The sequence below is a fragment of the Rhinolophus sinicus genome, linkage group LG02 (assembly GCF_036562045.2).
Source record: "Rhinolophus sinicus isolate RSC01 linkage group LG02, ASM3656204v1, whole genome shotgun sequence".
In the NCBI taxonomy this organism is placed as follows: Eukaryota; Metazoa; Chordata; class Mammalia; order Chiroptera; family Rhinolophidae; genus Rhinolophus; species Rhinolophus sinicus.
In genome coordinates, this window is record NC_133752.1 from 30,368,037 (window position 1) to 30,390,910 (window position 22,874).

General features: G+C 36.1%; 1 protein-coding gene across 4 annotated transcripts in view; it reads right to left on the minus strand.

Moving 5' to 3' along the window:
- Nucleotides 1–22,874, minus strand: part of SGMS2 (sphingomyelin synthase 2) — a 153,853-nt gene that overhangs the window by 104,741 nt on the left and 26,238 nt on the right. For 3 of the 4 annotated variants that reach the window (XM_074322680.1, XM_074322676.1, XM_074322672.1), the window contains exon 3: nucleotides 5,869–5,983. The exons of the other annotated variant lie outside the window; for it this stretch is intronic. The gene's annotated coding sequence lies outside the window, so the exon portion shown is untranslated. The remainder of the gene's footprint in view (nucleotides 1–5,868; nucleotides 5,984–22,874) is intronic. 4 annotated transcript variants of the gene reach the window in all.

Here is a 22,874-nt window from a genome sequence, read left to right on the forward strand (position 1 = left end):
GAGGGAAAAAATGAACTTACATATGGGACGCAGAAAGTGTTTCAAATAGCAATGGGTAGAGGACCAGGCAGGCATCTTAGTTTGGGGAGAGGAGCTAACAAATGGGAAATGTCTACCAAGCGCTTGACAAGAATTAACTCATGTAATCCCCACACCCTGTGAGGCCTGATGCTGGTCTGTGTGTGTGTGTTTGTGGGGGGGGCAATCTGTCTTGAGAGTTTGCATTCATAAGCCCTGAGCTACCACACCCTCCTTCCTATGAAACAGAAGAAGTTGCTCTTATCTCTCTACCCTGAGAACTGTTTGTGTAATTTCTTTCACAGCACTTAACACATTTGGAATTATTCCCTCTCTTGACTGTGACCGCCCCCCAGGACAGGAACTGGTTCACACTCACTTTTAGCCCCTAATTTGCTGCCTATCATGTTGTAGGTCAGTTTATAGTTAAATGAATAAATTATTTTTTACCACAGAACTCTATCAAGATTTTTATGAGGTACACAGAGTTATTACAGTCTTAAAAATAATATGATTTGTGAACTGTGATTGCTTCACACCCAGAAAAGTCTAGGCTTAGTGATCTACATTCAGAGAAGTGGCACTATGTTGACCATTCTTTTTCATTACTTAGAACTTTTCCCACAGTTTAAATTGAGAAAGCCCAGTTTCTTCCTGGGTCTCTTTGTGGAAATGTCCAGGGAACGGTGCTCGGTGCTGCGTGCCTTGGAGTCGTCAGAGAACCTGCTGAACGGTCACTTACAAAGACTCTTCCAGACCTGGTGGGATAAGGCAACTCAGCTCTTGTCAGTGGACAACTGCATGCTAATCTGGTGCCCCCTTCAAACCTGGAGTTCATTTACTACATAGAGGATTTTAGAACGGAGGAGTTGACTGTTCTTTGTGTTACCTCCTACTCCCTATCTGGTTTCTGGAGCTTCTGAGCACAGTCTTGTTCTGATAAATTCACAGAAGGAAACGCATATATTAGAGAATCTCAAATTAAAATCTAATGGTAACTGACATGTGACTTGCTTTGGGAAATGGAAGGGGAGGGGGCCCCAGCTAATTAGCTGCTGATTAAGACAAACACCCTGGTCTTTACATTACTCTAGACAATTTTTTCATGTAGTACAAATGAAAGAGCAAGGGGAAATATTGTGTTCAGGGGAAAATAGTTACTGGGGGCTGCATAGGAGCCAAATGGTATGAATGGAGGGAAAGAGTATGTCTCTCCTGTTTGCAGAACTCAGAGAAGAGAAAGAAAGATGGATACTGCTTCTTGGTTTGTTGCTTGGTCCCTGGGCAGTCTAGATCTTAAATATTAATATTTGTTTGGTGGCTTCTGTTTCTTCATTCATTCATTTATTCAACAAGCATTTATTGTGCACCAACTGTGTGCCAGGCACTCAGTAGGACACTGAGAATGTAGGGATGAACACGACCTATTGATAATCCTTCAGAGTTTAGGGAGGAATTTAAACATGAACATAGAGTAGACTGAATACCCCTTGCAGGCAGGGGTAGAGCGTTCCTCACTGTGGAAACACCGATACCTGGCATGGTGATGGGCACATAGTAGGCATTAATAGATGTTTATTGAATGACTTAATTAAGTTATTGGTCATACATTAATTAAGCAATTATCACATTGCAATGTTAAACTACCAAATACATGCATTGTAGTCAAAGACTTCAATAAATACCAAAAAGTGACTTACACGGTCATAATTTAATTAGATTTGCTGGTTGGAAAACTATCCCAACATAATCTATAAAGCATACATTCTTTAACACATTGAAACCTCAACTGTGCTACAGTGCTGCTGAGTTCCAACTACGCTTTAAATGACTCACCCTGAGTTAAAAGTCTCAGGATAGAGTGTTCTTCCTTAACACGAGCTAATATTTCATGCAGCGGTGGCTCAATGTGAGCGAAACCACTGACATACATCAATTGTTCTCGTTACCGCTCTGAAAAGAATAGCATGGCACTTACTGTGAGGACATTTATAACAGTGGGTGTGTTTATATTCTTATTGATTTCTGATAGAAACTTTAAAATAGAAGCCATCAATTATGTATGGCCAAGACCTATTAGGAACTGCAAGGGAACCACACTTAAAACAAATGGCCCAAGAACTGTGAAGTCAGCTGGCTTAGAGCAAGAATTTCTAACAATAATTTATTTGTAACTGCTACTAGTCATGTTCAGGGCCTTGGAAGATGCTAAGGGGTGTCTGTAGTGTGGCCACAGACACAGTTACCAGATGCCAGCTGTGGAGAGGGTGCACATGACCCGGTGACTGCCTGGGGGTTATTATTACAAGTAGCTCCAGCACTGTGCTCATCCCCACAAACGACTGCCCACAGAGGCCACCAAGTTCCAGTCGTGAGACTGCGTCCTTTATAACTGAACAGCTTTCTCCTTATGTCACAATATGGATGGGAATTTCAGAAGAGTATGAGGTCGGGCTGCATGTGTTCAAATCAGGGCCAGGGCCACCGCTGGTTTGAATGTGCTTCAGCAATGGCTTGTCCCACAGCTATGGGAGGAGTTCTGGAGGCAACAGCTGTCCAGCAACAAAGTAGTGGCGTGCATGTTAAGTTCTCCCAGACAGGGAACTCTGTGGAGAAAGGGTTGGACTTGGCGTTTCTATGATTTGGTCTCCTTGGTGTTTAGGCTTAACAACACATGACAATTTGATATGAGGCATTGCAAAAGATGACATTCCTTAGCTGCACCTCACACCATGTGAAGACATAAAAACTATTATCGGAAGTGCTTTAATGCCTTCTAACTGTACAAGTGGAGGAAGCTGTCCAGAAGAAAGTGGGGGACGTGTACAGTCTGTGTGGAGAACACAGAGAAGTGTGCAAATAGCTTCTGACTATTATGCACAGGGGTTTTGTGGCCCCCTGTACCCAGCGCTCTCCTGCTAGAACCAGGCAGGGGATGAGCTCTTTGTTCTTCTGCAGGATGGGTGAGTGACCAGGGCTGGTCACAAACTGGCTCTGTGACAATTTAAAGGCACGTCCTCGCCCTTTTCAAGAGTTCGTCCTAGGGCAGGGACCTAGGTTCTGGAAAATGGTTGCCCATTTCCTCCTGGCATGCAGTATGGAAGTGAAGTTCATTCTTTCAACCAATATTTATTTATTGAGATTTTGCTACATGTTAGTTGTGAGAACTACTATGGTAAGGGAGAGACCCAGACTACCTTGATGGCGTTTGCTATTTGCCTAGTGAAGGAAAAACATCTTTTAAAACCAAATCACAAAAATAAATACATTTTTTTCAAATAGGGATATGTCTTGTAAAAGAGAATTACAGGATAATTTAAGGCACTGTTATAGGAGAGCCTAATTTAGTTTTAGGGGCTGGGGAAAGCTAAATTTTGAGTAAATGACATGAAGCTGAGCATTGAAGGCTGGAATTTGAGTTAGGAATGGAGAGAGAGAGAGAGAGAGAGAGAGAGAGAGAGAGAGAGAGAGCGCTAGGGGAAGGAGGAGGAGGAGGAGGAGGAGGAGGAGGAGGAGGAGGAGGAGGAGGAAAGAGAGAGAGAGAGAATGGTGTGTCTGTAAATGTTCCTTTGTGTGTGAGGGATGAGTGCTGGGGACATGGGAAGTGTCCTGGGCTGAAGGAACAGCAGAGGCCTTGTGAGGAAGCTTGCCCCTTTTGAGGAACTGAAGGAAAATCATGTGGTTGCCATGTGGTGCCCGAGGCAGAGATGGGTCTGAGCTGAAGTTGGAGGTGGGCAGGGATCATGCCATTCATAGGCCATGTTGAGCATGTGTAATTTGATGCTAAGGACAGAGTGTGTTTGTCAGTGACCTGTAGTGGGCAGATGGATGAGCATGTACCCCAGCTGCTGACCTGAATGGTAGTGCTTTTCAGTAGTGGCTCTTTAAAGTGGGCAAGGATTGGAGTGTGACCTTGGGTGCAATGCCAAAGAAACAGGGTCACATTTCATAACACACTTTGCAGGTTATCAATAATGGTGATCGTGCTTTATCAAGGTTGTAAGAAAGGTATGTAGTCATGAAGAAAAATACTTCATGTTGATTGGCCCGCCCCCAAACCTTAAATGCCATGTGCAAATATCCCCAGCAGGCAGAGCCAGTGAACAGAGAGGGTCCCTGCTGTAAAAAGAACCTGGCAGTTGTTCACCCAACATCCTGCCTAATGGAACCTCTCCTTACAAGCTGTTTCTTCCTACAACCTCAGCTCAAGAAATCGGAGGGAAGTTTAAATAACTCACTCACTGGACTCTTTTCTTAAACTTGAAATTTTTTTTTCCTGTATGTTTCTTAGGAACGAGTCACCAAAAAATACCAAGCTGCAAAATCTTTATCATTCCAAAGAAGGCCTGTAGTGCTGCCCACATTTTCAAAGCCTGGTCTAGGATTTTTGTTTTTGATTAAAATCCTAAAAATAATTCCAAGGAGAATGTACCTTATAAGTTGTTTTTGTTGTTGTTGTTTTTGTTAGTATGTGTGTGATTCAACATGTTTTGCATTTCACCTGCTAAGTGATTTCTTTTTCTTTCAAATTTTGTGTGTGGGAAGCATATGTACAGTTATGTGTCAAAATCTACAACCCCAGTGAACCAAGGAAAACTTTATGGATTAGTAGAGGAAACGGCTATCATTTCAAGTTATGTTTTTATGAGTTTAACCATCAAATATTAAACAAAGAAAGTTGTTGGCTAAACACATTGTTTATAGACTACCAGATGGATTATATGATCTCTTATTTACAGATGTATTAGGTCAGAAGATAAAAAGTTCTTGGCTTTGTGTAAATACTACAGATCACAACCACGATTGCTACAGAATGAATCTGGGTTGAAGAGGCAATGGACTAATTGTCTCAGAAGATTGAGAATGAGAACAAAAATGGGCTAGAAACGCACAGCATATGTGAAGTCTATGCACCGCTCAATAGATGACCAACAGCCTCCAGTCCTAAGGCAGTAAATCTGAATTAATACTTATCCTATCATGTGCCTCACTTCATAGAAAAATAACTTCCTCTGTCTCATTTGTGTAATCTTAAGTGGGGAAATGATAATAACCTATTTGACCACTAGAGGTATGGCCACAAAGAAAAATGATTCTAAAGCTGTTGGCAGATGGGGGTGGATCCACACCACTGAGGGTTGAACAAGTATTTCTCAATTTCTATTTGTCACAGGACTGTGACATTGGCCTTCTAGGGAGCATGACCGGACCATTCTTATCCTTGAACTAGTCTTAGAACTTGGAGAATCGATACCGCCAGCTGGGCTAGACAGTTTAACCATAAAATGTTACATAAACAAAACCACTATAGACTCAGTGTGACATAAGTATTTCATTACTATTACTGGTCTTCATTGCCTATTGAGTCCCATTTTTAAAATCCAGATTATTCCATAGTAGAACATAAGGAAAATGAGCAGTTCTCAGCTGTTAAGATATCCTGCTTCCACCAGTTGCCTTTATTTGAACACTTTTCATGGGGCTCAGTGAAAACTAAAGGAAAGGGTATTTACTTGAAATTGTTTCTTTGGATCCTTTGGCAGAGGAGCAAACTCACAGTCTAAAATGTCATAAATTCTTGCAGTGAGGCAATAATAAACCTTTGTGAAATGAACCATGGTTATTTTCAGGTACTTAACACATTTTATTTGCTGAAAGGGTAGGCCTCCTTAATAAATGCTTTTTGTGTGTGTTGTTTACATCCTGAAGCATAAGAACATAAAATCCATCTGCTAACTGTGAGAATTAACTTCAATTAATTAATTTTACAAGACTTAAAGGATTTAAGATTTTTCAACTTTAGATAAAACACAAGAATGTTATTTCTAGTCTACTGGTTAATTTCAATACCTGAGATTATGGCTCCTGCAAAGCTCTATGCTTGGACTTTGGCTTGTAGATTTTCCACACCCCATACTTCTATATCGTCCGATTCTCTGGAGGTCATTTCATAGATTGCTAGAATCTATTAGAAGGAGGAAAGTTAGTCCACTGTTATATTTCAGGAGTTCTAGTAATTGAGGAAATAAGAATAAAAAACTCAGTAACAAGTTTCTTTCATTGTCCTATTTCAAGGAGTTTTCACCCCCATTTCTTTTTTTCCTTTGTTTTCAATATTATTTTTGTACAACTTTTGCAGGTTGCACCAAGCAATAAAATAATTAAAGTCTAAAGATACTGGTCCACGTGTTCCAGGGAGTTTCTGTCTAGAGCGATTAGCACCGTAAGACTATCTGGACCTTGGCAGAGCCTTCAAATGGGGTTTGCCTCAGTCCTGCTTTAATGAGCAAACTGGTATCAATGGTTTATACAGGACTCTTCTTGGGTTTGCACATTATTGAACAGTTTGACCTACTTTCAGACCTACTTTACTTCTGGGACTCCCCAGTGGGTTGAGTTGTGGGTGCACTCTTTTCATATGAGACAATAAACCCAGCTCACTTACTTTGATTTTTCCTTCACTTGAACGTTTATTCCTTCGTTCATTCAACAAACACTTTGATGTGAAAGACTAGGCAGTGTACATAAAAATGGTAAGCAGAATAGACATGATTTCATGTTATCCTCATGGAATTTACAATCTAGTAGAGACCACCGATTTTAATCAAATCATCTATTTAACTTACAAACACATAGTACTTACTAGTATTTGCCAGTTACATTGTTCTAGGCACTTTGTAAATATTCTTATTTAATACTCATAACAACCTGTGAGATAGGTACCATTATTATCCTTGTTTTATGGAGACAAGGAAACTGAGCGTAAAGAAAACTTGCCCAAGGTCACAGAGGTAGTATGCGTTTGAGCAGGATTTGAATCCAGGCAGTCTAGCACCCAGGTCCAGGCTCTTAAGCATTTCTTCACAAACTCTCAGGGTGTATCCATAGGAAAAGTATAGGGTGCTATATAGTAGGTTCTAACTAGGGGACCTGATCTGATTTGGGGGAAGAAATGAAATTAGACCAGAAGTTCAAAAAAAAGTGCTGTCATTCGTGTCAAATGCTCCAGGTAGTTCAAGTAGTATGAAATTAAAACCAGGACATTGATTTTTGCAATAGGGAGGTCAATGGCAAATGCAGTAACAATTTCAGAGGATACATTGTTGTCAGTTCAAGGTTAATTGTTAGAGCTGCCCAAGGAGGAATGTGCTGCTTTGAGAGGGGAGGAGTTCCCCCTTGTGGAGATTTTCTTCAGAATAGGCTAGAAAGCACCTACTATGGGCTGGGCACATACTATGTGCTCAACAAATATATGCTTACTGACTGGTAGGGAGGTTATAGAATGTTGGATAGTTCAACCAGATAAACTTTAAGATCTCTTCCAACCGTAAAATTCTACATTATCACTAATTCTGAATTTATGATAACACAGTGGATTTGGTAATGTTGAAACTTCCCTTTGCCCTATCAAAACTGATTGATGCAGAAATTGAGATGGGAGGGACTGTTTAAGACAAATTGTTTTCAAACCCTAGGAGTCCAATTTGCATATAGTTAATGTCTTAATCTAAAAAAGATATTCTATGTCCTTTGTTAAAAATTTTGGCATGATTCTTACAGTAGCTACATATATTTCTATATGGAAGTAATAAAATTATACTTACTTAAATATATAGTCTAGACATTAATTTTGACCTGATCTTTCCCATCTTTCCCTAAGTAATTTCACTAGTAAAAAAGGGTAGACAATTTCTAGAAACACACACAATGGCTGGCTCTCATTCCCATTGAAAGATTTATGATAGTTGTTGCTCTGTTCCTTTCCTAAAAATATGTTTTACTCACATTCTGAAATGTTTGATGTTTAGGGTATAACACATTATACTCTTTGTCCCTGAATCTCTCTCCTTGGAGAGAAGGGCTATGAAGGAATTTTACTCTTTCCCACGTTTCCACAATTTCTAAATGCCATGGAAATTCTGGAAGAATCCCTGTGGTGCCTCTGGTGTTTTTAAATCTGATTTGGGTACCCAAGCTGCCCATGTCACTGCAAGAAAATCTAGAAGGCAGACAGAGAATGTGAATTCCTTGCCACTTTGGGGAGCGAAAAGCATATTTTAAGAGTTCCAGTAAAAAAAAAAAAATTAAGGTGGATTAATTTTATGTTACTCTTGGAACATTTAAACACAACAAGTAATGACACAATTCAGCTGGGCCTCCATTTAGCTGTTCCACTCTGCCACATAAAAAAACAAAAAAAAACAAAAACAAGCTAATTTTGTGATCGCTCGTGTGTGTGTGTGTGTGTGTGTGTGTGTGTGTGTGTGTGTGTACTAGAGATTAAAGCATACTTCATTAGATTCCTATTGAATTTTAACAATCCCATCTTGCACGCTATCCATTCTCCAGAGACGTGGGTTGATGACAACTTTTTTTTTATTAAAGTATAGTTGGCATACAATATTATCCTAGTTTTAGGTACACAACATAGTGACTCGACATTTATGTATCTTACGATGTGCTTGCCACAGTAAGTTTCGTAACCATCTGTCACCATCCAAGTTATTAGCACACTATTCTTGATTATATTCCCCTTCACTCTTTTTCACCCGTCCTTCCACCCCACTTCCCGCTGGCAACCATCAGTTTGTTCTTTGTTTCTATGCGTCTGTTTTCATTTTGTTTGTTCATTTGTTTTGATTTATTTAAAATTCCACATATAAGTGAACTCATAGTTTTTGTCTTTTCTCTGGGTTGGGTTGATGACAACCTCTATCCCTACACTTGGAGACCTGAGACATTGTTCCCCAGTGATTAATTATGTTACTTTGGTGTGTTCTTGAAGAAATCGTTGGTTTGTATAGTCATTTGGGTTTTACTCCTTTCTGTTTGCCAGTTTTGTGATAAGGGCTTAGGAAATGATAACCAGGGAGAGGGAGGAAAGGAGGCATAGCTCCTTGTGCTTTTCTGGGTACTTCTAACTACAGCACAGGAATGGGGGACAGAGAATGACCCAGGAATCTCTAAAAGGGCAGGTTTTGAATACACATAGAAGGAAGCATAGAGGGGTTGCAGAACTTGGCACTGCAGATCACAGGCACTTGTTGGTATAAAAGGCATAGCAAAAAGATAGGAAGGAAGCACACTGAAAATGCTTCAACAGTTATCTCTCAGGGCTAAGCCTTTTTATTCTTTTCAACTTTTCTATAATGTAGAATTTTCCTGCAGTGAGCATATATTGTTGGAATGTGTTATACTTCCAAACTGAAAGAAGGAAACTAAAGAACTTTGGTTTTAGTTCTGCTACTTTGTAATTCTGTGACCTCTGGCAAATTTAAAAATCTTGCTTAGCCCCAGTCTTCTGATTTTTAAAATACGAATAAATAATTGTGAGGATTAAGTGAGCTAATATATAAAATGCTCAGTATCCATTAAGGACCTGGTATGTAATAGAGCCCAATGAACTGTATCATTACCATAATCTTTACTATTTCTAGCAGTGGTTATGGTAGTAAACAACTTATATACACAAGTAGTAGACTATTCCCAAGATACTAGATGATGAGAACTCCTTCAGGTAACTCATAATTGAAAAAGCGTTGCAGTTCTCAGGAAATCAAGTATGAGGAGAATAAAAAATAACGCTCCAGGTTTCTCAAAAATATATATATTTTTTTACAGGTGGCCTTTGAATAGAGATTCATTTTAAATCTGAGGAAAAATTTATGTATTTTTAATTCATATCTTATAACGGTGATATGTGCTCTCCAGATTTTCCTCATGAAACAATTATTAGCTCTAACTTCAAAATCAGACCAATATATGTTATTGCTGGTCATAATACTAGCATTAATATTTATGATTTGGATATTCAAATAAAGCCCAAGATATTGTGTTTATGCTTTTTTAAGATCAAGCCCTCACTTTTGGTGAAAGTTCCCTTTATGGATCAAATTAAGGTTTTTACTTCATTTATTAATAATCTGCAGATAATTTCACTTAACTTTGGAGTATGTTTTATTTTCACAGTTGAATAGGGATTGCTATGATTCCTTAGAATTCATGTATCAAGAGAAATAAAGCCATATTACATTTCTGGCTGAGGAAGCTGGAGAATTTTCCTTAATTTTATCTACTGTTCAAAATCATCTCACTACTTCAGCTTTCCTGACGGCAGTAAGCAGCACCCTCCTCTCTCTCTCACAAAGCTCTAGATTTTCCTCATGAAACATAATTATTAGCTCTATCTCACAAAGCAGGTTTTGAATACACATAGAAGGAAGCATAGAGGGGTTGCAGAACTTGGCACTTCAGATCACAGGCACTTGTTGGTATAAAAGGCATAGCAAAAAGATAGGAAGGAAGCACACTGAAAATGCTTCAACAGTTATCTCTCAGGGCTAAGCCTTTTTATTCTTTTCAACTTTTCTATAATGTAGAATTTTCCTACAGTGAGCATATATTGTTGGAATGTGTTATACTTCCAAACTAAAAGAAGGAAACTAAAGAACCTCTTTCTAGCTTGAACTGATTTCCTTGCGTTTTCTTGCCTTTCAGCCTTTGTGCTTTCCGTCTCCCTTGTTGAGAAAGGTCTCTTGGCTTCTTTATCGTTAAGTGATGGACATTGCCACGCTCAGGATTTTTCATTAAAAATTGATGTGTATAAATCTGAAAGGAAGTTTTTGGCTATCTACTTTGAACTCATGATTCTAGTACTCACCTGAATACTAGAGCCGTTAAGCCTCATTTTTTCATTAGTGAATATTTAAATTGTTATTGACTATTATGGTCTTATTTTCCAAATTATGGTTTCTTTGCAAATCAATCTTGGTGTTTTTAAAGAGTTTACTTCATCAGAAATATAAAAAAAAGAGGTGTATTTATCTTTTACAAAAGAAAAAGATGGAAGATTTTTTAAAATTACTACTTTTTTAGGAATATGAACTACAGATATGTTATGAAGCCTTTAATTTTCAAACAGTATTGTATCTTCAGAGCCTAACACAGTGCTTGGCACTATGCAGGCCCTTAGTGAGGGTTTATTGGTGTGAAAGCAACCAGTTCCTTTGGTTAAAAATCAACCCAAGTATTTATTTGGCAAGATGTGGATCTGTGTTACCAGCCCTCCTGCACATTCAAACCGTCTCGGTGATTTAAGAAAATTCCAGTGCTCAGTCAGGCTCCACGGTGAGACAATTACAACAGAATCTCAGAAGGGTGGCGTCCAAGCATTTCATACTATTAAAAGTTTTCCAGTAAATTCTAATGTGTACTGGGGCTGAGAACCACTTATGCAGGTCAAAATTTTTGGAAGTTTCTTTTAACTTTTACCTGATTATATGTTTTTTTCATTTTGCAGTCATTACATTAATATCTAATAACCTAGGCTTCCTATGAGATTTAATGCTGGCATTTGCTCAATCTTTTAAAGCTCTCCCCCCTGAAAAAGAAGTTTCTCTACCTTCTCCTTCTTTCCATTTTTATTTAGTATGCTTTCAAATTAAGCGTAAGAAAGACAGAGAACTTGAAGGTAATGGAGTTTTGCTCTCTTAGCCTTTGTTCTACCCACTGGGTTTATTATGATCTTACTCTTTGGTCACTAGCATGGAAACTGGCTCTAGAAATGGTAGTTGGCATGTATCTGTAGTTAGTGAGGGGCCTTTCTTACAAATGCTATTTGTAATTCAACAAATAGTGGCTTTGGGAATTGAAAAATTCAATGAGAGAGTACAGTCAAATTTTAAAAGCTATTTAAAGTTCAAGGAGTTTTTGCCTTCAAAGGCAAAGCAAAGTTAAATTAAGGGGCTTAAAATCATAGTTCTGAGTGTGATATTTTTAAAAAGACATACTTTTATAACTAGTTTAGGGTATAGTTTTGCCTAAGATTATAAACACTGCCTTCTAATCTTTTTTCTTCCGTAATCCTAGCCTGTTTTTATGACTTATGGGTAAGAAGTACCAGAATTAAAGGGCTTTTGGTGTCCTTTTTGTAGTAAAACACTGTATTCTTTCCACAGTAAATGAAACAGTCACAAAAATTATGATCCCTCTTGTAAGATGAATAGATGGATAATTAGAGTAGTTTTAAAAAGACCTATCCCACACAAGAATATAAACAAGAAAATGTTAATTTAGTGAATAAAAATATTCTATCAGTAGACCACAAAAATTTGAGAAAATATTTGAAAAATATTTTTAGAAAATATTTGTTCTATAGGAATTAACATTATTGGAAAATCATGAAACATAAATATAGATTACTTCAAATTATAAACAAATAACTTTGTAATAAGTTTATCAGATACAAAATGAAGAGAAAATTTGACTATTTTATTAAGGGAAAATCAAGTCAGCCAAGCTAGATCATTTAGACCACCCAAATTTATTCTAAATGGATTTAGTTAAATAGCAAAATAATTACCAGTTTTGAATTTATTTTTACGTTTTATTAAATTATTCTCATTCTTTTTTACTTCTATGTATAATTATAATTTCACTATCCAGTAAATAATATATTTCAAAATTTTTAAAAATCTTAAATAACAATCATTATTTCTTGTTAAGATTATAAAGGTTTTAAATCCAGAAATTAATCTACCTAATTGTTTGGTCAATACCTACCCATGGAAATGCTGTGAGGTGAGCAAATCTAAAAACTAAAATTAATTAGCCTATGTACGTGAATTTATGCTTCATTCTATGTTTTACCTCATACTTTTCAATGTTTGTATATGAACTAAATAAACTAAAAGCTTTAGAATGTTTGGAAAGTTAACCAGAAAGCATGTCTGTAATGTATTCATAGTGTTGTGATTATACATATTTATCAAGAGTATTAAATAAGTAGATTTAGAAAAAGAACAATCACATTACCCGTGAAGTTAATAGGACAGTTCTACTCCCCAACATGAAATCGCAGCACGTTATTATTGGTTTTCTACTCCTGACCATAAATTTTCAGTTTTAGTCCATTTCTTTCCTCCCCTCTCCTCCGTTCTCTTTTTCCTTCGTCTTCTCTCTTTTCCCTTCCTCCCTGTTACACCCTCCTTCACTTTTCTTTCCTTCCCTCCCTAGAGAGAGTCCATGCTATGCTCTGAGTATTGCTCTAGCTGTGGGACATGAGCAAGACAGACTTAATCCCCACTTTACGACAATTTTAACTTCCAAGTTGGAAGACTTAGATGAAAAATTGGGAAACTTAATGGGAAATTACAATGGTATTAAATAATAACAGTAATAATAATAATAATAACTAGCAAATGTTTTCTATGTGTCGATGTTGTTCTAACGTTTTACTTGCATTTTCAAATTTGTCCTCACAACAACCCTATGAAACTAGTAGTATTGCTTCCCCTCCTCTACAGAAGGTGTAACTGAGGGATGGAGAAAGTCAAATGATGTGGCGAGAGGTGCAGAGCTAGTAAGTGGTGGGAAGTGCGACTCAAATGCAGAAAGTCTGATTCCAGAATCTGTAGTCCCACCCTCTAAACTGCACTACACACTAGAGAAACTCTTTAATTGAAGAGAAGGGAGGAAATTAAACAGTTTGGTTGGCTTATTTTGATCATAAAAATTAAAGAATAATTTTTTCTATGCTTTTTATGTAAACATAATTTTAACCTAGGTTAGCAGTTTCATCTTGATTATGTGATTACTATGGGTTGTTTTACTAAAGTTTAGTTCATAGTAGTTACCTTTTTATATACAGAATCCAATTATGCTTGAAAATATTAATATACTCCAAATTTTGACTGCAGGTGCCTCAGCTGCAATTAGATTGATCAACTAAACCTTCCAAATGAATGACTTTTCAATTGGGTTTGGCAAAGGATATGTGTATAGTGAAGATAAATGTCACGTCTAAGCATTGGTAGTGTTCCCTGAGGAGAGATGGTCAATATTGTACAACTACCATTTCCCATTCCAATTTTGAGATAAATAAGGGAATCTTTCAGTTTGGGAACTGATGTGCTATCTACAACTACAGCCTTATCTAATAGCTCATATTTCAGATTCTAAACATAGATGCTTAATTTATAGTATATATGCGTTATAGATGTATCAAATGGTTTCTAACATTTTTCACATGCAAATATGCTAAATAATCCTACAGGGAGAAAAAGACTTCTTTGTACATTTTGGATTATCATCCTTTTTTTTTTTTTTTTTGACTAATCATCCTTTATCAGATATGTCTTTTGCAAATATTTTCTCCCAGTCTGTGTCTTGTCTTCTCATTCTCTTGACATCGCCTTTCACAGAGTATAAGTTTTTAATTTTGGTGAAGTCCAGCTTATCAATTATTTCTTTCATGGATTGTGCCTTTGGTGTTGTATCTAAAAAAAGTCATCTTCATACTCAAGGTCAATTAGGTTTTCTTCTATGTTACCTTCTAGGCATTTTATAATTCTGCATTTTACATTTAGGTTCATTATCTTTTTTAAGTTAATTTTTGTGAAGGGTGTATGGTCTGTGTCTAGATTAATTTTTTGCATGTGGATGACCAGTTGTCCCAGTATCATTTGTTGAAAGGACTATCTTAGCGGCATCGTCAAAGACAAGTTGACTTTATTGACAATATTGAGTCTTCTTATGCATGAATATGGAATATCTCTCTGTTTATTTAGTTATTCTTTGGTATCTTTTATCAGAGTTTTGTGGTTTTCTTCATATATATCATGTAAACATTTTAGATATATATGTGGTTCATTTTTGGGTTAATAAATGGTAAATATGTTTTTAATTTCAAGTTCCACTTGTTCATTGCTGTATATAGGAGAGCAATTGATTTTTGGATATTAACCTTGTATCCTACTATCTTGCTATAATTGCCTTTTTTCTTTTTTTTTGATCTTTTACATAGACAATCATGTCATCCCAGCACTGGTTCCCATGGAGGTTTCTGCTCTGGTAAGTTGTGATTCTCTGTATCTGCCTGTCTGTCTCTCTGATTTGTAGGGCAGCGGTTTGCTCTGTGACTTCACTTCTCTGAAGAATCTAAGAAGAGTTAGTAATATCTCAGTTTGTTCAGCTTCTTACTTGTTGTTAGGACAAAGGGGTGATTTCTTATCTCCTCACATACTGGACCAAAAATCTAGGTTTTCTCCTTATTATCTTTTATTAGTTGATTCTTTCTCATATTTCACTGGAGTGTGATTTTAGTTGTAAATATTTTCAAATCATTGCATTCTTATCATTAGAATTACGTGTTCTAGTAAATTGCTGCCATTACTTATTAAATTCAATTTTAGTGACTCTACTGTTAGAGTGATTTTTAGTACAGACATTTGTGCTGGTGGGACCTGTTTGTACTCAAATGTAAGTACAAAATCACATTGTCAGGTTACACATTATTTTGAAGAATCTGTCACTTTGCCCTCCTATTTCTGTGAACTTTGAATTCACTATAAAATGTTTAACCAATAAGGTCAGATAAAATAATTATTATTCTGAAGTGACTGGAAATAAATGAAGCCTCTCTGTGTTTTTTCTCCTACTCCCAAGAATAAAAATTAAAAAAAAGTGGGCAGTATTTTGATATTACTTGGTTATCTACTAATAAGCAGACTTGATTTTAGCAGCAGAAGAAAAATGGCTAGTCAGAAGTTCAAACTCCTGTTTAAAAAATATAAAGTAGGAGTTCAAAATATGCTCCTAAAACTTTTTTAAACGAAATCTCTCTTTTTAAATGTTTGCATAGGTAATAGCAGAAACATGCAAAAATCTCCAAAGAACATCCAGTGTAAGCTATGTTTTCCGATGCCCTTGCCACATCTTTGCTCAGTAGAAACCACTGTACCCAGTTTTCTTACATATTTTTCCAAAAATAGTCTATGAATATTGTATTTTCATAAATGGTGGTAATGATGATGATCACAAATGACAACATTTCTGCAAAACATTCTTCTAAGCATTTTACATAAACCTACTTAATTCTCACACTAGCTGTACAATACGTACTTAACCCCATGGTATGTAGTACTTTTTAGAAATAAAGAAATGGAGGAACAGAGAGATTAAGTAACTTTCCCAAGGTCACATTTTTTTATTGATTTGGTTAAGCCTTTCTGTTACTTGGTGTGATAACACATCAAAATTCAAAGCTGACTTTCATTTATCTAGTAAACATACTGGTGATTCAGAATAAGTTCACCTCCAGAGAAAATTGGGCTCTCCTCATTTCCATTTCCCCTTAGGTAGAGAGGACTGACCCGCCTGGCCAAATCTCCTGTTCCTTCCGGTGCAATTTAAGAAAGCTGCCAGAGTGGGCCCTCTATGAAGATAAATTAATAATTTCCTAATGAAGTTTATTTAGATAATTTTTATTTTTTATTTTTCCAAAGTAACAAATGTAATTCAAGTTTGTGGTCATTCAAATAATACTGAAGGATATAAGGAAAAAAGTAAAAGCTTCTCTTACTGCCTGACCTATTCCTATTTCCTAAGGATAATCACTATTCAGGATTTGTCATAGAACCTTCTAGATCTGTTATTTATGTATGTGCAAACACCTATGTATAGAATATATTTATTATAAATGCACACATATACTATTTTCCCCACAACAATGAGCTCAACCTCTTGGTCTAAAACTTGTTTTTCCATGCCCACTGGTGATGCATCGGTTTATTACAGATATACTCCAAGTCAACCCAAACAAATCTAACTCATTATTTTTAATGACCATATAATATGTTATATGTAAGTACACCATAATTATTTAGCTATTATCCTATTGTTGATAATTTAGATCATCTCCAATTTTTACTGTTAGATAACACAGCAAATGGCACATATATGTTTACACGCTCCTGTAATTACCTCTTAAGAATAGATACTAAGAGATGGGTTTGCTAGGTCAGAGGGTAGGTGCATTTTATATTCGATAAGTATTGTCATAGCATAAGAGTGCCCATTTGCCCACAGCCTACTAAAAAAATTGGAAAGAATTATAAATGACTAATAACAGAGCCACAATAATTATGGTACTGTAACAGATGAATTACACAGATATTAACAAATAGGTGGATTACTGTATAAATACAAAAATGTTAAGTATGAAGGAGGTTTTACAACATCAAAATGTTTATAGCATAATGCCAAGAATAAAAAATAAAATGTTTTGTGTGTAATATTATATACATATATAGGGATAAGAAATGAAACAGTACATGAAAAAGTGAAAGCAGTTTATTTAGGTGGCAGAAGTAGAGATTATTTGTTTTTCCTGTTTTCTGTTATTATTATTATGTTATTTGTGCAATGATAAATACAATAAAAATTGTAACCTTTAAATAATTAACAGGAAAGGTCAGTATAGAAATAAAATCTTGGATTTATTGACTTTTCTTAATTTAGCCTTGACTGACTATTTATCCCTTCAAATAGACAATTTATATGTGTGTTTATGTTGTTGAGACTAGGTGCTTTAATACAGACTGCCATATGCTGAAAAAAAATCACTGGCACATCACTTAGTGAAAATTACTGGTATGGTGCCAACCCTACAGATTTAGCATAGTCTCTTGCATTTGAACAAATGTTCATACCATGTTTCCCCAAAAATAAGACCTACCCCAAAAATAAGCCCCAGTTAAGATCGTCAGCCAGATGGATGCATTTAGTACGTTATGACAATGTTCCAGAAGAAGATGACATGACTGTATTTGAATAAATGTAGATTGTTGTATATGAAAAAATAAGACATCCCCTGAATATAAGCCCTAATGCGTCTTTTGGAACAAATATTAATATAAGACCTGGTCTTATTTTCAGGGAAACATGGTATGTTTAAATTTTCATTTTGCCTGAGAAGGTTGTACAAGATGTCTTTCATTCAATTTTTTCTTCTATAAGTAGCATTTTAAGATTTCATAATAAAAATAAAGCTCCAAAGACGACAATATAGCAGAATTATGATAAGAAACGTCTTTGCCAATCCTCAAGCAGGTTTTGAAGGACGAGAAGGCCTTGGCCAGGTATAGAGAAGATGGGCCCAGGTATTCAGGTAATAGCTTGAACCAAAGGATCAAAACAGTTATGGCCTAGGGTATGCATGGTTCTAAGAGATTCATCTAATTTGAACAGAAGGTGCAAGTTGTAATGTAATGGAAAATAAGGTTAGATAGTCTGAGGGCAGGGGGAGAGAAAGGCAAGCACTGAAAGCCAGGCAGTAAAGAGTTGTCAAATACTCTGAGTTCCATTTTGAATTTATTTCCAGAAGGCTTTGCTCTCCCGCTCCAGTCTTGACTGGTTGCTTTCTAGACCTATGTTATGATTTGTTATTCTGTCACTTTCTTTTGCTTTTATCCTAGGAAATCCCCTCTTCTCTCTCTGTTGGATTCCTTGTTTCCTGAATCGTGTTTTCTCCCTACTTGTTTGAGACTTTGCATGCCTGAAAATGGCTTTGAATCTGCAGAGTATTCTCAAGAGTCATTCAGTTTCTGCACAGAAAGACACTCAAGTCTTGAGTTTGGCTGCAGGTGTTTGGGGACTTGGAGAGAGAAAGAGGGCTGGTGGAGGGCGGGGGTGTGCTTCTCTGATAAATATATAGATTGCCACTTAATTTCCCTGTTTTCAACCCCGCACCTCCTCTTGAGCTTTCTGTACCTGCTGTCCTTAAGCCCTGGATCTTTTTGACTCATATTTACAAGGAATCAATCTCAAGTCTGAGAATTTGGGAGGGGACATCATCAGGCTCTTTGAGGTCTGTCTCTTATGCAGACTTTCAAATGATTCTGTTAACTCCAGATCTCGGCCTCACACTCCATTTCTGCAAAATCCAATTCTTGAGACTTTGCAGAACCTTCCTTGTTCCAAAGAAACTTAGGTTCAGTTTCCTCTACTCTCCTAAGTCATCAGCTTTTCATTCTCCAAAATGTGTTGATATTTCCTATTCCGTGTTGCATTTTCTCCTGTTTCTTTTTCCTTTTTTGTCCTTTAGGCCTATATATTTTAAATATATATTGTCCTTTTAATAGGCATTCAAGAGAGAATGGGAATGATACATTTATGCAAATTCACCACATTGAATCAGAAATCCTTATTTCTATTTAAAATCCTGTGGTAGTAGTGTATTATTTTCTTTATCTTTTATTGTGGAATTTATTTTTCAAAGATAATTTTGGCAGAAATATAAGTAATGAATTGAGTCACCCTCCTCCTTTTTCTTAAAACAATGGGGATTAAAATAAGAGTAGCATTAGGGGCTGCTGGATGGCTAGGTTGGTTAGAGTGCGAACTCTGAACAACAGGGCTGCGGTTCGATTCCCACATGGGCCAGTGAGCTGCCCCCTCCACATCTAGATTGAAGACAACGAGCTGCCGCTGAGCTGCCAGAGTGGCAGCCGGATGGCTCAGTTGGTTAGAACGTGAGCTCTCAATAACAAGGTTGCCGGTTCAATTCCCGTATGGGATGGTGGGCTGCGCCCCCTGCAACTAAGATTGGAAACGGCGAATGGACTTGGAGCTGAGGCTGTGCCCTCCACAACTAGATTGAAGGACAACAACTTGGAGCTGATGGGCCCTGAAAAAAACACTCTGTTTCCAAATTAAAAAATTTAAAAATAAATAAATAAAAGAGTAGCATTATAATTCTTTGAACTATCTTTGAAGATGTGATTTTTAGTTTATCACAAGTTATATTTTTTCTCATTCTCTTGAAAATCTTTTGCTTTCACTAGTGTCTCCTCATAATCAATTTGTTATATTGATTCAAATACAACATTTCTATGTCTCTGTAGCATCCCTGTCCATATTCTTCAGTTCCTTTAACATTGCATTGCTCAGGAAATTTACATTAGTAGTTATTATAACTTCTCTATATAATTACATTTCTGGAGAACACAGTGGCTGATGTAAAGCTGTCAAAGTAAAAACAACACAATGGTTGTGTTACCTATTCTTGTAGCGCATATAAGTCTAAGAATTTTATAGTGAATTTCTTTTAAAATCCGAAGAAAGAATGGGTAATACTGTGTTAATGAATATGTATCATATTGATATAAAAATACGGTGATGATAGTTGGTATATAATGTAACTAATTAAAACTTAAGAAATTAAACACTGAAGCAAGTAACCAAAAGTACTTCCCATAGTATAGTGGTAATATTTCTAGTATCTTAGCGTGAAAGATTGTCTTTGTATACTATCTATATTGAAAAACATTTGGGGATATAGATGCCAAAAAATTGATATTATTTATTTCCTTCAATGAATTGACTGTTAATAAAGTATAAGCATCATTACATTTGTTCTACTGTTCCTTCTTTCTGAGTTTAGTTTCGTGTAGTATGGTTTTAAATTAGCTGTGTGTATATCCTAATAAAACAATTAATACTGAAAAATTAAATTTTTAATCAATCATTGTTTGGCTTCTAACAGCTCCTGTTACAGCCCTTATAGCAGAACTATCCTTGAAGGAAGTGGCTGCTCAGTACATATTTACTTGGGGGTTTTTAGTTTTTTTTGGTGTTGTTATTGCTTTTTAATTTTTGTAATTTGTTTAAGTTTTTTTGGTATATAAAAAGTAGGTCAAAAAATAGGTAAAGGATAAGGGCATTTGTCTAAAGTAGATGTATATACTCGTATATCACGTAAGAACTGTTTTTAATTTGATACAAAAAAAGTGAGAACAGATTCCCTTATTCTCTGCTGAAAAATCCTCAAGGGCACAGAGCTCATACTTACACATAGCTCACTGGTAACATTTGATTCCTTCCTTGTTATCTCTTTTCTTTGTTTTTCCATTTATTATCATTTAAAATATAATATTTTATATGTACAAAAATATACATGTAATGTATATATGATTGTTAAAGCTAAATAAGAAAATGAATGTCTACAATTCCATCATCTAATTTAGGAACTAGAACATAATCAGTATTATGTTTTCCTCCTTCTCCTACCTCTGACCTCCCCTCACTCCCAGAGGTAACCACTGTTTTCAGTTTTATTTTTATCGTTCCCTTGCTATTTTTTTAGCTTTTGATTTCAAAACAAAGCATAGAAAAGCTTAAAGAATAGTACCTGTATATCCTTCACCAGATTCAACAATTTTTACCATTTTGCCACATGTGTTTTCTCATTCTTTTTCCCTATACATGTCGTTATTTCTAAACCATTTGAAAAGAAGTTGCCGATATCATGTCCCTTTCCTCTTTGAGGTTCACTTTCCTCACCTATCTAAAGGGAATACAAGATCTACTGTTAGTTTTGTTGTCGAGTGCTTGGTAGTAAGGGCTCATTAAGTGGCAGCTGCTGTTGTTATTTTCTCTGAGAGGGCAGAGATTAGAGGAGTACATCCGCAGTGTGATAGAGGTTGAGAATAGTCTTTGTGGTCAATTGGTAGAGATGTTTTCTCAGGAGTGAAATTGAGCTTATGTTGGAAATCATCACGTAGTTATAGATACAATGAGCTTTGTGTGTTTTTTCCAAGCTGCATTCCATAATCTGGAAGTAAGACTTGGCAAAAAAACAGCTAATTTATGTTGGAAGGTCTTAGAGGAAGGTCAGTGGAGTGGAACGGCTGCTGGGAGTGAGGCAGGTCTAACAGGTCAGAGGGCATCCTGCCTCGGCAGTAAACTTTCTCTTTTACCTAAAATTTTGAGGAAGGAGAGACCATTTAGGAGAAATATAAGATATAAAGTGAGCTGATAATTTACTAGATTGACTAGAAACTATATGAAAGCACACCTAGCAGTGTAATGATGTCAGTTTTCTCCATGTTTGGTAATGTCAACTTTGATTACTTGATTAAGGTGATGTTTTCCAGTTTTATCCACTCTAATAGTACTATTTTTCCCTTTGTAATTGATAGGTAATTTGTGGAGAGATACTTTGAGACTATGTAAGCATCTTGTTCTTAACGAAATTTCAACCAATAGTTTTGGCATCCACTAACAGTTTTGTCTGATTCAATTATTACTACGATGCTTACCAAATGGTGGTTTTCCTACCTCCATCATTCCTTCTGCATGAGATTTTATTGTAAGAGAGAACTTTTCATTCTTCCTTTTAATTAATTAATTAATTAATTATCAGTAAAACTCATCTATGTATTTAATCTCAGTATGAACTTTCCCTACTGATCAGCCTTACCACCTCTGTCATATATCAAGTTTCCATATGTTTTGGGGTCTTTCTGGGATCTCTTATTCAATTGGTCATTTGACCTTCCCTGTGACAAAACAACACTATTTTAATTATGGTTTCATCATTAGTTTCAGCGTCTGGTTGGCCAAGTTTCCTCTTTTTTGTTGAGGAAACTTTTTCCTTTTTTTTTTGTTCCTTAGATATTCTTGCTTTTCCATAAAAATATCAGAATCAGCTCTCACATTTCACAAAAACCTCTGTTGATATTTTGATTGGAATTACTTAGCTCTGTAGGTCAATTTAAGGATAATTCATTTTTTTAAATTGAGTCTTTCTTTCCACGAATGTAGCATATTCTCCATTTACTTAGGTCTTCTGAGTATCTTTTAATAATGTTTTATAGATTTTTCTATACCAGTCTTATAGATCTTTTACTAGATTTAATATTTCAGATATCTTATTTTTGAGCTGTTAATATTTAAATGAAATCTCTTTAAATTATGTTTTCTATGTGCTTGTTGTTATAGAAATGTTTACTGAGTACTTATTAAATTTTATAGAAAAGCATGGAATCTAAAGAAAAGAATAAATGAATGAACTAATCAGAAACAGTTTTGGAGACATAGAGGAAAAACTGAGGGTTGCTAGATGGGAGGAGGGGTGGGATAAGGGAGAAAGTGAGGGGATTAGAAAGCACAATCAGGAACCACAAGATTGCCACCGGGATACGAAGTCAATTTGGGGAATGTAATCAATAATCTTGTAAAGATTCTGTAGGGTATCCGATGGACACTTGTCTCGTTAGGGAGACCATCTCAGGGAA